Raw genomic sequence first — 15,222 nt, 5'->3', positions numbered from 1 at the left:
AAGAAAATCGTCTAAGTAATGCATGACATACTGTTGGCCCGTAGACTGTCTCAGAACCCACTCAAGGAAAGAGCTGAATGTTTCAAAGTAAGCACATGAAATAGAGCAATCCATGGGCATGCACATATCCATGTAGTATTTGCCTTCGAAGGAAAAACCCAGCAAGTGTTGGTCCGCCGGATGCACTGGGAGTAGTCTAAAAGCTGACTCAATATCTGATTTCGCCATCAGTGCCCCAGGACCCAAAACTCTCAACATTTCGACAGCCTGGTCAAAAGACGCATATTTCACACTACAAATAGACTCATCAATTGCATCATTCAAACATAAGCCCTTCGGTGCAGACAAATTGTGTATGAGCCTATACTCGCCCTTTTCCTTCTTTGGGACCACTCCTAAAGGCGAGCAGACAAAATTCTGTACAGGGATGTTAGGGAAAGGCCCCGCTACCCTACCTAGGCGCAGTTCCTTCTCTATTTTGTTCGCTACTACCCCGGGATTGGTCTGGACTGACAACTGGTTCCTACACTGTGGTGTCGCAGTATAACCGCCAGCTGGAATCCGGAAACCATGTGTGAAACCCTCTTGAAGCATCCTTGCGGAAGTATGGTTAGGGTATCTATTGAGCCAAGGGATCATAGCTGCCACTAAAATAGGTGACTGCGCAATAAGAGGGTGTGCTCTGCTATTCTAGTTTCCTCCTCCCTCTGTTAGCTGGCGCATTGCCCTTTGACCGACATGTCACCTCTGGGTGGGAAGGGTGGCCGCATATGTTACACGCATGCCTGAATTTGCAAGTGCCCGGTGCCCTGTTGCAAGTTCGCCTATTGAAATCCCAGCAGACTCCTTTCCCATCCGTACTACCTCTGGCCTTAATGGCCATTTCCCCGCCTTGCGCTGGCCGGCTGCTGAAAGGGCTGCTGGGGCTTGGGGGAATATCCTTTGTTCCAGGTAGCGCTAGTACCTGCAGATTGCCCCCTCTCAAACTGGGAATGCCAGGAAATAGAGTCAACTTTGTCCCAGGCTAAGGATCTGTTAAACTCCCTCGATTTCCTGAAAGCTATGTCATATTCCTTCCATGAGTCCCCCCCCGTGATTCTCATTATACATTGTAATCCTACTCTGATAGCAAGCCATCTCAGCTTGCATACCGGGGAAACGTTCACCAATGACTGCACTATACACAGAAAAAGCCCTGATCCAGTTGATGAGCGTCTCCTCCACCCTAAACTTGTACAACTGAGATCGCTATTCACTAGGCAACATCATTTCCTTCTGTGATTTCGCATATTTCCACTCCCTGTTGTCAATCAGCAATGAGAAAATATTAATATATTTGTCCGCCCGAATTAACTCTTTCACACTCTGAGACACATGCTGCGCCAAACTCTCCCCCCTGGAGGGAATCGCGCCTTCGCCCAGTACCGGCAGGGCAACCTCCTTACCACTTTCAGCTGTTTGCGTTGGTTCCACGATCTTGACTGCGCCATTACTCGCTGAACCTGTTTGGGGAGAAATCGGTGCACCCGGCGTGCTACTGTCGCTCCTAGCCGCCAAGATTTGAGCAACCATTTTCTAGGCCTCTGCTGAGGGATCTTGGGCGGGAGGTAACATTCCCACGATCCCCAACCATGGAAGCACTGCTGCTATCTGTGCCGCCAGTTCTGGTAGCACTTGGCCCGGATTTGTTGGAATGACCGGCGGGACAATGACCGGCACTGGGTTATTCGCTGGCGTGACTGGCGGCGGGGCAACAACGGGGACCGGGTTAATGGGTGGCATAACCGGCGCTATTGGCACGCTTACTGGAGGTTGCGGGGCGGGAGCTGAGACGCTTACTGGAGGTTGGGGGGCAGGAGTTGGTGACCCAGGTGCAACAGGCGCTACGTCCCGTGCAGGCCTCAGGGACCCCCCTCCCGCACTAGACCTGGGGGGGTGACCACCAACCTTCCTAGTTCTGGCACGTTTCGGCGGTGTTTCAAAATCCCCCCTTGCTTTGGGCGGCACTATGGTCCGCTTAGGCCTTCCCGTCGGGCCTGCCTGGGCATCAATCCTCGCCCCCAATTCAGCGACAGTCTTACCTAATTTGTCAACTTTCCCCAATCTCTTGTCCATTGCTGAAATTCTGCGCATCATTGGTTGAAACATTAACTCCACGTTCGAACTCCCGGCACCCCGTCTGGCAGACATACTGCTCCTAGACCTACACTGCCCAATGCGTTATTTATTGGCACAATGTGCCTTGTACCTGTCCAAGTTGGAGGCTCACCGGCTGGCCGCAAGCACCACGCAACTGTGACCGCACACCCCAGCTAGCCTGGAGTGTTTGGGCGAGCGAACTCTAGCCCAGCGGCCCACCAGAAGCAGTGAAATGCAGGCCTGCCCGTGTCCTCAGATCCCGCCGTCCACCGTGAGCTCCCCAGCTACCCGGTCTGCAGCGGCCCTTGACTTGTTAATGCCTGAAATGAAAGAAATGTTACAACCAAAATCTTGGCAATGCAAATGAAAAACAGGGTGGTTAGGGGGTGTTCCTTAACAGATCGCCGCTACTACCCTGCCCCTATTTGACCCAGTCCCCTTACTACTCTAATACGCTCCAAACTGTGCAAGAATTCACAAATAATTAGCTTCCATTGTTAATACATTAACACAGCCTGAATTCAACCCACACCCTTTTACTGAAACTTGATGAATAGCTGTAGCTGGGATAAACAGTATGCAGGTGGCAGGAACCAGCTATCCAGCAAAAGGTTCTATATAGCGCAACTTGACCTGAATCAGCTACTAGAAGCTCCTAAACTGTAAAAGCACTCGCCGCCCCTGTCGCTGCCAGTGCATCCTCTATTTTGCTTTTTTTAAAGCTCTGCAACACAATTTACAGTCTGGCCACAGCAAACTACACAGCGATCCGTTTTTTATTTTTAAAAAGGCCCTGTCCGTTTTCTATGTTAAAAGGCCCGGCCCTGGTCTCCCATTAATTCCCTGCCGAGGCCGACCCTGCTTCGCCCTTTTGAACTCGTTTACCGTATGCCCGATGATTGCACACGCTCCGCTGGGCACGTCCTCGAGCGGCCGAACCGCAGAGCCTGCCACGTACCTTGTGTCCAAAGAACTGAAAGAATAAAACGATCGCTCTCTGTGCCTGCAGCTCCCTTCGTGCCCGTCAACAGCACACCGCACCGCTGGACTCAGCTCTCCCCTGGAGCTCCGGATGCAGTCCCCGATCGCGACTCCTGCTCGTCCCGTGTGATTCGAAACGCCGACCGCCAAACCAAATCGCTAGAGACCTGAAAAATAAAGCCAGAAAATTAAAAGCCCCACAGTGGGGCGAGGAGCGAGCCTGGGAAGCGCGGGCACAAAGAGGCCGCTTCCCATGCTCCCCAAGCTCTTAAACCCCCCCTATGCCAGCGGTCCCGCCTCCTTGACCCGGAAGCGAAAACATGCTTCCGGGTCAATGGCGGGACGCGCGGACCAATCAGAGCGGGTGAATGGGGGCCGGGCCCAGCCATGTGTGCGTGGGGGCCCCCCCTTTCCTTTCTATTTAGTAAACGTTGAATTGGCCACACATTTGTCTGGGTGAAAGAGCCTGCTTCTGCCCCTCCTTGGACTCTGGCACCTATCAGGCCCGGTCTGTCCATGAATTTCTTTATTCATTTATTTCATCATTTTTTTTTTTTTTTTGGCACGCCTCAGCCTCAGCTGAGGTCCTACTGTACAGTCACATACTGCTGCCGGATCATTGCCTGTAGGCAGAAGGCAGTAACGCTGGGGGGCACTATTGTCTATAATATCTTTTCATATCACCCCATTTGTGTCGCTAAACCGGCAGCTTCAGCCCTGACTGCAGGTCTGCAGGATGCTTATAAACCACCTACTTATTTTCGCTGCAGTTTGTTTAGCTAGGCATTGGTGGCCACACAGATTACCATTGTGTTTTCCCAAATGATCGGTGTTTGCTATCACTAGTCAGGTAATTTTGAGGGACTTTATTGCCCATGCTAAGGGCGCATGAGCACGCTGTTTGAGCTCACCGCACTTGGTATTACAAGGCGGTCTTCCATCCCTGTCCTAAGCAGACCCACCCCGGCTTGCCTGCGGGATCATGCGCCGCCAAAGTGCATGACGCGGGTCTCGTGGTAGTTTATGAAGAAGCCCTATACTTCCATTAATGCAGCATGTACGCTCAGGTATCCGAATGTGGAAAATGACTAAAATTAGGTATACATAAGCGGCGTTCATTTATGTTCACCACAGCCACTGTTGAAAGTAAAGTGAACATCGCGAAACAGTGGCCACGCCATCTTGTCCCTTTTAGGCACCATCACGCACGTAGGTGGCAGCCATTTTGTGTGTCATGACCTCTCTGCCCACTGCCAATAGCCTGCGCGTCTCTCCCCCTCACTCCCCAGCTTCGCAAGCATTCCCCCGCGCCCCGACAGCCCCCGGTCTCTCCCGCTTGGGCCACAAACGCACCTCTAACGCGACCCTGTCTCCGAGCCACATCCCGTGCTGAACCCCCTCGCTCTTTCATCCCATTCATGGAACAGGCCCTTTTGATAACCTCTTCCTCCCTGCCCGATTGTCCGGCCTGATCCCAGGCCATCACCTAGCCCAACAGATGCAGTTTATTGCCCCCTACAGTAGGAGCTCGCCTCACATCAAAGGAACGGTGGTTAATCAATACCCTCACACCTCCAGATCCGACCGATCGCCCACTTTCCCGTTCCCAGCGGAATGTCCAGCTGCGCGACAACCACCACATGCTGAGATTGGGGTGGGAACTTTTACTGTAAATGTGTGTGGGAACGGGTTTGAAGCGGGGATTCCGAGGATGTCTTTCCGTACTTCAAAGTATTGACAAAAACATGTTTCATACAATAAAGCCATAAACCTGTGTATAAGAGGCCAGGCCTCAGAGATGCGGTTAGAGCACCTCGAGAAGATACCCTGTTGTCTGATTTGACGTGTTCTGCTCCGTCGGAATAAACTCCTGTTTCCTGCCTTCCTGTCTCCAGCGCCTGCCTCTTTGTTTGGTAATATTGAATGGTATGAGAGGCGACTATCGCCGGGCAAACACTGAAGGTCCTTGGTCGACATCGGCCCTACCTTTTTTAACAATTGGCGTCCCAAACGTGGGGCCCATCAGTGACACGTGGATCCAGTGGGAGAGGTCCCAACGACAGAGTGAACGACTGCAACGATCGGGAAGTGCACCTGCCTGATAGACCCTCGTCTGGCAGCCGATCATCCGAACTTCACCGGTTCTGAGCAGACCTCTCTCGAGTGATCTACGGTCCTGACTGGGAACCATCAGGAGTGCCACAGCAATTACGGAGAATAGAGGACGATCAGGCGCTGGAAGCGGAAGACGAGAAACTGTCCATGCGGTCCGGGTAAGGTCGTGTAACACGACAAATTGCGAATTGATTGTTTGATTGTTTGAAAATACTAGTATTACCCATTTGATTGTTTCTTTGTTTCTGAGAGATTCCCTGTCTGCAAACAGGGAAGAATAGGAGTATTCTCTCTTTGCAGATAGTGAAGGGTAGGTAACGCAGGCCTTTGCCCCCGTTGTAATCCGTCGTGCCTGCTTCCCTCTCCATTTGATTGATTGTTATCCAAGCATTTACTGTTTTGGAATTGGTTCTCTTTGGATCATTCTCTATTTGCAAACAAGCACAGAGTCGCAATACTCTGTTTAGTCTTTGCAGATAGTGAAGGATAGGTAACGCAGGCTTTTGCCCCCGTTGTAATCCGTCGTGCCTATTTTTATCCCTCATTTGATTGATTGTTTGACCGAACATTGATCGTTCGGAATTGGTTCTCTTTGGGCTATTCTCTATTCACAAATAAGCACAGAGTCGCAATACTCTGTTTAGTCTTTGCGGATAGTGAAGGATAGGTAGTGCAGACTTTTGTCCCCTTTGTAACCCGTCATGCCTATCTTTGCCCCGTTTGTTGGTAGTTGGTTCAGCCCGGACCGTTTATTAGAGGTAGATCATCCGGCTCCACCGGAGGACACCCCTAATAAAAAGGACATATATATAAAAATGCGGATTAGCCGCTGTATCGTGCTAGCAAACTATAACATAAAAATCATTAGGAAAAACAAAAGGAATCGAGCAAAATCAGTAGGCCACTGATGGGATCTCTTTTTTGACCTCGCTAAAATAGAAAAATTAGGAACAACACCTCACGAGAACTATGAAACTAGTGAGAAGAGCCGAACTCGACGCCATGATGGCTGCAAGACAGCTCGGCCCGCCACCCACCCCGCCCAAATAACGACAAACCCTATGCAAATATTATAAATATATACAACACTCCAGCAAAGTAACATGTTAAAACGTTTTATTATACAACTATTTATTAAACAACTATTTACATGGCAAACGGCTGCAACAACAAACCCAAATGCATTTGCCACCTGCTTGATGCTGTAGCAATGTTGGGCTACTTTGGGCTACTTTTTAGTAGGTTTTGGGCTTTAGAAAGTCTACAAAAGCCATCAGCCGGCGAGGTAGCATCGGTGGCGGCCTGGGGTGGAGGACCGTTGTGCGAACAGCCCGGAGGCGACACCACGCGCCGAGGCCCGTCCCCAGGATGTCCAGAGGTGGTGCCCAACAAGTTGTGTGCGGGGGGATGCCTTGCTGATGGCTCTCCTCACCCCCCGCACCCTCTTCTGTTGCCGGGCCCGGCTAGCTCAATCGATCGAACATGAGACTCTTAAAACTCAGGGTCGTGGGTCCGGCCATTTTGTATATCTACGCCAGGAGATGGCGTGGGGCGCCCGCGGAGAGGTGGCGCGGACGGCCCCCTCCCCCTCCAGGTAGAGGTTCCTCTCCAACACTAAGATTGCCATTAGCGTACCACTCGACGAGCCCCCGCGGTTGACTGGCCGGGGGACCCGCTCCGGTGGCCGTGGTGAAGAGCGGCTGCTGCGCGACTCACAAGATGGCGGCCGGCTCATTGGCCATCGACTCCCGCGGGCTTCCGGTGGGGGCAACCGCCACTGTTGCTCGACTATCCCCCACGGATATGCCGCTGCCCCGGGTGACCGCTGCCTTGTCCACATCTGGTGCCGTGGGAGAGGCTGATTCGGCGCATCAGTGGAGAGACACGCCTGCTGTCCCGCTCTCTGGAGTGGCCACGACGTTGCCACCAGATGGTGGTGCTCTCGTACTGACGCCAGCTTTTGTCCAAATTACTAAGAGACACTGTAGACTGTCAACTCGATCAGCTCCGGTGGGAACTCAGCGTGACCCGGTAGGGAAGATTTTGCCTTCCTCGCTTTTAAGTCACGGTTCATGCCGCCTGTCCTTTCTGCTGGCATTAACGGAATCTTTTGAACTGCCGAAAGGGATTCTGGTCCGACCACTTGTTATTGAAGGCATTTGGACTATACTCTGGACCCGCCCGGCCTCGACCAAAATGGCGCCAGTATGGGCGGGACTCGCAATTCCTTATGACGTTCTAGTTGCTTAAACCTCGATGTTATGGGATATGTATGCGACCTTTGTGCACACGGCGGGCGGGGAAGGGTACTGACTGAACATGCGGACAACCCTATCGATGTGTTTCCTTTGCCATTTTTGATTATTGGATTATTATAGCTTCGAAGTATTGTTACTGATGATACTCGCCCATGGTGTACGTATGGACGATTTTATTGTAACTGAGCCTGTTATACTTTCAATTATAAAATCAACCTTCACTGATCCTGCAACCGTTTGTCACGTTTAGTTTTTTCAATTAAATGGCTCGCTCGTTACGTACTCCTATACTACAATGTAATGTCTCCTTACCTCATGCGTTTCCCGTCTGCTCCGTGACCGGCCTGTATGGTTGGAGGCCCGTATTTGAAATGCTGACATTCTTACAATCAAGGTTTTAAAGGAAAAATATGTGGAACTAGCCTCATAACAGTCACTTAGATTGGTAGGTTCTAGAAAAAAGGCTACTATTCTCAAATAAATAAAGGGCAAGTAAAATGAAGCAATTTTGGTTATGAAAAATTAGAAAGACATGGTACACCGAAATAATGCGAAAAGAATAGTCAGGATCTGTCGTATTTTACGTTCCTACAGCATAAGCAATAGGTAAAGATCCTGATATTTAGAAATATCTATGAATAGGACAGTAGACCAGTTCCTCTGGGCTTCAATGCCGAGATGCAAGGTACTCCATCCCAAAGAAGATAAGTTAGGTACGTGGTAGGTAAAAACATTTTCGTGTTTATGCGCGCTGATGTGCTTTGAACGCTGTCACCCCCCCCCCTCTTTTCTTTTCTGCAGGTTACATCGGAATTTCAGCTGAAGTATGGAGAAGACCCAGAATGCACCGTGTTCCACGCAGAAAGAAATTTTTTTTGTATAGTATGAATGTGCGCATGGGCCCTGATTCGTGTCGTATGAATGCTTATGTGTGGCGCACGTCTGGGTTGACGAAGAATGCTTTTTGTATGACTGAGGTGTTGATCGAACGGTCAGTGGGATAGGAAAATTAAGCCCGAACATGGTACCTGCATGTGAAAAACGAATAAAAATATAGCACTTTCCATACTTAGGAACGACTCTCTCTGGAGCTAGCGAATGGGAGAGTGGCCTCCGCCAGAAACTTGGAGGCTTATTTCAGTACGACGAACCCAACCCCAACCGATATCCCAAATGTACACCCAAAATAAAACACACCAGGGAGTCAGTTTATGTGCTGACAAAATAAGGAAAGTTAACAGTACCCCGGGTTGGGGTCCATCCAAAATCCCCCCAGCCCAGCTATTAGGGATACTGTTATTTTTAGATTTACCCCTTCTTCTTCTACCCTCATAGAAAAGTCAGAATTGTACCATCGCACGTCCGACTGACACCCCTCCTTTACCTCAGCTTGGATCATCATTTGTTAGATGTTGGAAGACCCCACTGTGAGTATAAGCGCGACTGGACTGGTGTCCGACCAGTTAAAAGGAGTAAGTATTTTTGAAGAGAGGTTACCAACAAATTGTCTACTATTAGGAAGGAAGGAGAACAAAGAGCTCGACCCCCAAAATGAATTAATTGGAGTACTGAAAATACGCAACATGCATGAAAAAGTCCTTTTGCCCAAAATAGCTCTGCGTTTTGTCTTAGGTTTTCGTACTTGATGTATGTACTGTCGCACCCTATCTGGTATTTGTGTGTACGTAAACTATGAATTTATGTTTTCCCTCAGCTTGTGTTTTATTCGTGAAACCAACCCGTACTGTTCTATATGTGTGTGCACTGAATGGTCTATTATTATACACGTTTCTCTCTCTCTCTCTCTCTCTCTTTTTGTGTTGTACGTGTACTAATAGCCTATTTGGTGCGCACGACGCTCTCTCCCTCCGAGGGCTCCCTTGCTCCCTTTTGAATAAATGACGACACTGTACCTCGCCGGTACAGGTATAATTGGCTTTGGACACGACAGTGTTTGAACAAATTGACAGAAACAAAACTATCGTATTTTGCCATATTACTACCTCTCCTTTCTGTAAAATGATGGAACTTAATTGGCTGAGAAAGAAAGGACAGGTAAGACGACTGATGTCCCCTAATCTGACCCTTAAAAGGGAACCATATGTCAGTGGCTTTTGTTTTAAGTACTTTAGTAACACCACCCTCATCATTCGGATTACCACCGCCCATTGCACAAAAAATAGAATGTCCGAAACGTCCCCGTTTCTCCAGAATGGTCCTAGTTCTGTACCAGCCGTCCCAGAAAATCTTAAAGACTGTAGCTATAAGCCCATGATAATAGCATTTCACACTTTTTATAAATTAACAGACCTTGAAGAAACATATAGCTCAACAGGATTTGTTTTAGACAAACGCGAGTCTCTACTGTAGGAGCCGGTTTGAATTCGATGAACCATGTAAATTTTAGATATCAGACTTCTTGCCACGTTCGCAAATATAACAGGAGTAAAACACCAGACAGACATTATTTTTGAAAATAGAAAATACTTGCCAACCTGAACCACAGCAATGATGCATGAGTTAACAGCATACACCGATGTAAGGATTACTAAGCATCCACCCTATCGTGGCCAATAAACGTTTCCCCAACTACTTGGGGTTGGGAGAGAAATTAAAGTGTGTAAACGTCTTCCCCTGCCAGTTCTCTAAAACTTGTTTTTTTATACTCATTTAAGGATAACGTGCAGTCGTCGGAGGAGAGGGGCCGGATGTGACGCACAGCCTGGCTGCAGATCGGGGAATATCTATGACCTCGACCAAGGTGGAGCCACGGAGCAAAGAGTTGCGGGACAAGGCACCATTCTCAGCGTGGAAAGTGAAGGAAAGAAGGGCTGTCCAGGAGCCCCTGCACGTTGATGAGCTTGTGCCGAAAGTCCCAGCCCATTGTGCCCGATTGATGGGCCCACTTGCTTGAAATTTCTGCCTTCCTTGGTCCGTCTCAGATCTGATCCCACTCCACCCTCTGTTCCCTCGGCCTCCCAAAGCACGCCCCCATCACCCTCCCCCTTTTTCAAATGGAATTTTTGAACTTGACTCGGAGAAGAAACACAGCACAAAAGATAGAATAGGGTTTGTCACGAAGGAAGAACGGAATGCGGGTACCCCGCCTAAGGTACCTATGATAGATTAGTTAGGGAACAGGACAAACACGGGACTGTGGTCCGAGAGCAAAGAATGGCCACACCCTGCAACGTGAGATCTGAAGTAGAGCTGGACGCATAGCTCCACCGCCGGTGCTCAACAGTGCCAACGAAAGAGGAAGAACGATGAGAGCCTACCAGTGATGGCTCGCTGTAAATAAGACACTGGAAAGACGAACCCTTTTTGAACATTGCCACCCCTTGACTGTCCCTTGTATTAAGTTGGATTCCTCTCCCAACCACTTTGTATTGATTATCGCCCAATTGAGCTTTCGTAACCTTACATCGGTCACTTTTCAACTGTACATGGATAACTAAGAAGGCGTTAACTCTGTATCATGATGATTGTAGAACACCAGTTATGCACATGAACATGCTGTCTAGTTTTGACCCCCATGGAGTCCAGACCTCAAGTGATAATAGCCCTTATTCTGCCAGAACATTTTTTGTATGACATCATGTTTATATTCAAACGAAATCCCCTACATCATCTAAGTAATGTCCCCATCTCCAGGTCTAATGTATGACACAGCTAATGTAATTTTGTATGCACTGTCTCCCCGCCCATCACATTGACTACATATGATTGTGTACGATTCTGTCTACATTGATAACAGCATTATTTCCATCTGCCTGTAATGCATACGGGCTACCAAAGCGAATTGTATAACTAATGTCAGCTTGTACATCCTCACCTATGACATGAACAGGAATGAACTAACTTATGATAAAAACTGGGGACTGTGGAAAATGACTAAAATTAGGTATACATAAGCGGCGTTCATTTATGTTCACCACAGCCACTGTTGAAAGTAAAGTGAACATCGCGAAACAGTGGCCACGCCATCTTGTCCCTTTTAGGCCCCATCATGCACGTAGGTGGCAGCCATTTTGTGTGTCATGACCTCTCTGCCCACTGCCAATAGCCTGCCCGTCTCTCCCCCTCACTCCCCAGCTTCGCAAGCATTCCCCCGCGCCCCGACAGCCCCTGGTCTCTCCCGCTTGGGCCACAAACGCACCTCTAACGTGATCCTGTCTCCGAGCCACATCCCGTGCTGAACCCCCTCGCTCTTTCATCCCATTCATGGAACAGGCCCTTTTTATAACCTCTTCCTCCCTGCCCGATTGTCCGGCCTGATCCCAGGCCATCACCTAGCCCGACAGATGCAGTTTATTGCCCCCTACAGTAGGACCTCGCCTCACATCAAAGGAGCGGTGGTTAATCAATATCCTCACACCTCCAGATCCGACCGATCGCCCACTTTCCCGTTCCCAGCGGAATGTCCAGCTGCGGGACAACCACCACATGCTGAGATTGGGGTGGGAACTTTTACTGTAAATGTGTGTGGGAACGAGTTTGAAGCGGGGATTCCGAGGATGTCTTTCCGTACTTCAAAGTATTGACAAAAACATGTTTCATACAAAAAAGCCATAAACCTGTGTATAAGAGGCCAGGCCTCATAGATGCGGTTAGAGCACCTCGAGAAGATACCCTGTTGTCTGATTTGACGTGTTCTGCTCCGTCGGAATAAACTCCTGTTTCCTGCCTTCCTGTCTCCAGCGCCTGGCTCTTTGTTTTGTAATATTGAATGGTATGAGAGGCGACTATCGCCGGGCAAACACTGAAGGTCCTTGGTCGACATCGGCCCTACCTTTTTCAACACGAACACGGAGTTCTCCGGTCACACTCCCGAACTGGCAGTGGACAGTTAGACTAGTTGCGTGCTGCCACATGTTACATTTTCTTTCATTGCGTTTGTTTGCAACTTTTTTTTTATTTTTTAAACAAAGTGCTATATTATATTCTTTCTGCTCAGTTGTAGATGGCACAACCCTAACCCAACGAAGGTATGCATGGCCTTTCTAATCTTTGTGCTCATGTAATGTGTCCGCATTGTTTGACCCGCTTTCACGGTTTGCTCTTCAGCGTGGTGACTGGGTGCTGCATTTTGCACCCATTTCGCTACGCGAGCATCCTTACACAGCAAATTCGATCCGCCCCATTCAGCGCGCTATCCCTCACGTTTATAAACAAAATGGTCCATCCAATATCGACTGCAGAAGCCTTTAATCTCCTTTATCCTTTCTCCAGTTAGCCTTTGGGGTGTGCTTGTTTTCCCGCCCTTTTTGGCTCTGGAAGGTGGGCCGGCGCGTTATTCGCTCTCTTGCAAAAATATTTAAAATTCACGCCGTGTCCCTTCGTGTCCCTGCCACGTACGAAAACAACACTGGGGCTCAAACCCTGAGCACCCTCTCAGGCCCACAGCCCGCCAGGAGGTTGTCGTGATTAAAAATGAGTGCACACTTCAGCGCAATATGTGTAATAATATAAGCACGTTCACCACTACGGGTATCTTGGTGCTGAATAACAGATTTTTGTTGTTACCTAACACAATGGTACTCATTTTATCGACCTCAGATGGATGAAAGGCCCACCGGATTTGAACCTGTGACCATGAGGCCCCTGCAGCAGACGCATTAGTGCACCGAGCCATCAGACCAGGCTTGAGACAGCTTCTGGGTCTCAGCTTGTAAGTGGGACGATTGGGACTGGATGCCCTAACGATTCTATACATAATTACGGCAGCCTTTTCAAACCCACGGCCCATAGTGCAGTCATGCCCGCTTTAATACAGCGACCCTGCCTCATACATTTGGGGGAAGGTTTAAGACATTCCGGGCAACGCTATACTTTTTTTTGGGGGGGGGGGTCCTTCCTATCACCATGGGCAGAATGCCTTGTCTGACTAGGTCGTTTGTGTTAGACATATACCACTCCAAGCCTGAGTGCCAGGTTTGCAAGCGAGTGGGCCAGGTCTTTCCTGATTTCTTTTGCAGTTTTTTTATTTTTTTGCACGAACTCAACCTAAAATTATTGGAGCGCTTTTTATTGGCACCAGTTACATTACCCAAGGGCAAGTTACTTTATTGGTAGGCACAGAGAATTGCCCAGAAATGCGGGATCTTGCAGAGGCTCGAAATCGGTCACAAAGTCGGTGACTCTGGCCCTTACGCCACGCCCGCCCCTCTTCGTTTGTAAGGCGGCAGCCCCACGCCGTTTACAGATTCGGACTTAACAAAGTGATGTCTCCTCTAACACTCAGCTCGGTGTGGTTTCTCCCACAGCATGTTTACAGTGCCCACTCCTGTGTTATGTTCCTTTATGCAGCACATGCTCAAACGTGCATTCCTTTCCTACAGGATATGCTCCCGTGCTCCTTCCCTACAGAGAACTCTCAGCTCGCGCTCACGTATACTCCTTTCCCCCGCGTGCTGTCAGCTCACATGCTTTGTTCTCATTCAGTGCGCTCACTTGGTTCCCTTTCCTACATGATAGTCTGAACCTCGGTACACACCTGTTCTACCTTCTTACCGGATACTCCTACTTTTCTCCCACACGTGGGCCTTTGCTCTACAGGGTGGTCTCATCTTGAATTCACGCGCGTTTTCATTTTTTCTTTTTGTAGGGTACTCTCATTTCACGCCCACCCGTGCTGGCCTTTATTCTCGGCTTATGCCCGCATGTGCTCCCCTTTCTTACAGATGTTCAGGGTCTGGTACTCTGAGACTGTCCACTCGGTGTGGTTTCTCTCCCAGCAATATACTACTACTCTCCTACCCAGCCTTATCTGTAGACCGCGCTCTAAGTATAGGGCGCTCCTCGACCTTCAAGGGCCCGGCTGGGTGGGAAGCATCCCAGCTTATTTTTTTAAACTGGGGCTGTACTACGCCGCGCTGCTTTTGCATTCCTCGCGAACTTTTGTAACACAGCATACCTATATATTTCTTACACACTTTTTTTGTTTTTTTTACGCACCTCGTATGCAGCCTTCTATCCTTCCGCCTCCTGGCTCCGCACGAGAATGCCGGTTTCCTGGGTCGCGGTACAACAGGGGGTGGTGATGGACGGCGGTGCATTGGGCAGCACGTGGGCAGAAACCCCACCGGGCAGCAACATCTTGTAGATGCCCCTCAGCAATTCCGCCGGAATAGACGGCCTGCCGAGCTGCCCCTCCTTGCTCTTTGAGCCCGTACCTCTTGGGGAGCTGAGAGGTCCTGCCTGTATCTCTTGACATTGGGCCTCTGTACATTCTGCCCTACCCTTCCAGGCCGTGTCGGAGGCGTGGGGAGCCGGTAGGGGGTCTTAAAAAACTGCGTTACTCGCTCCCGGCCTCCTCATCCCCTTGCAGTCTTTTTGCTCCGGCGGTGGGCGTGGCCATCACCTGGTTCATTTTCCTGGCGGCTTGGTTTCTTGCAGCTGGCCACCTTTCCTGGTAGACGGTTCGCTGGGTAAATTTGAAGACTCAGGAAAAACGCGGGCTTTCTGTGCCACTCCCGGGTGGAACTCCCTCAACATTCTACTGTGTCCTACAACCTGCTTCGCTGCGAGGTTCAAGGATACGCTCATTTATTTATTTATTTATTTATTATAGCCGTAGGGGGTACCTCCTCTCCCCCTCCGCAGGCCGAACTCCGGCGAAGCCAGGCAGCTTCCGTTCCGTGGTCCCTTGGCGCCCACCCAGATCCGGACAGGCCGCCGGGCCTCACAAAGGCTGTGCCTCGGGGGCCCTGTTTGGATATGCGCTATG

The sequence above is a fragment of the Lissotriton helveticus genome, chromosome 4_1 (assembly GCF_964261635.1).
Source record: "Lissotriton helveticus chromosome 4_1, aLisHel1.1, whole genome shotgun sequence".
NCBI lineage: Eukaryota > Metazoa > Chordata > Amphibia > Caudata > Salamandridae > Lissotriton > Lissotriton helveticus.
The sequence above is the reverse complement of the archived record's forward strand: the minus strand, read 5'-3'. Positions refer to the sequence as shown.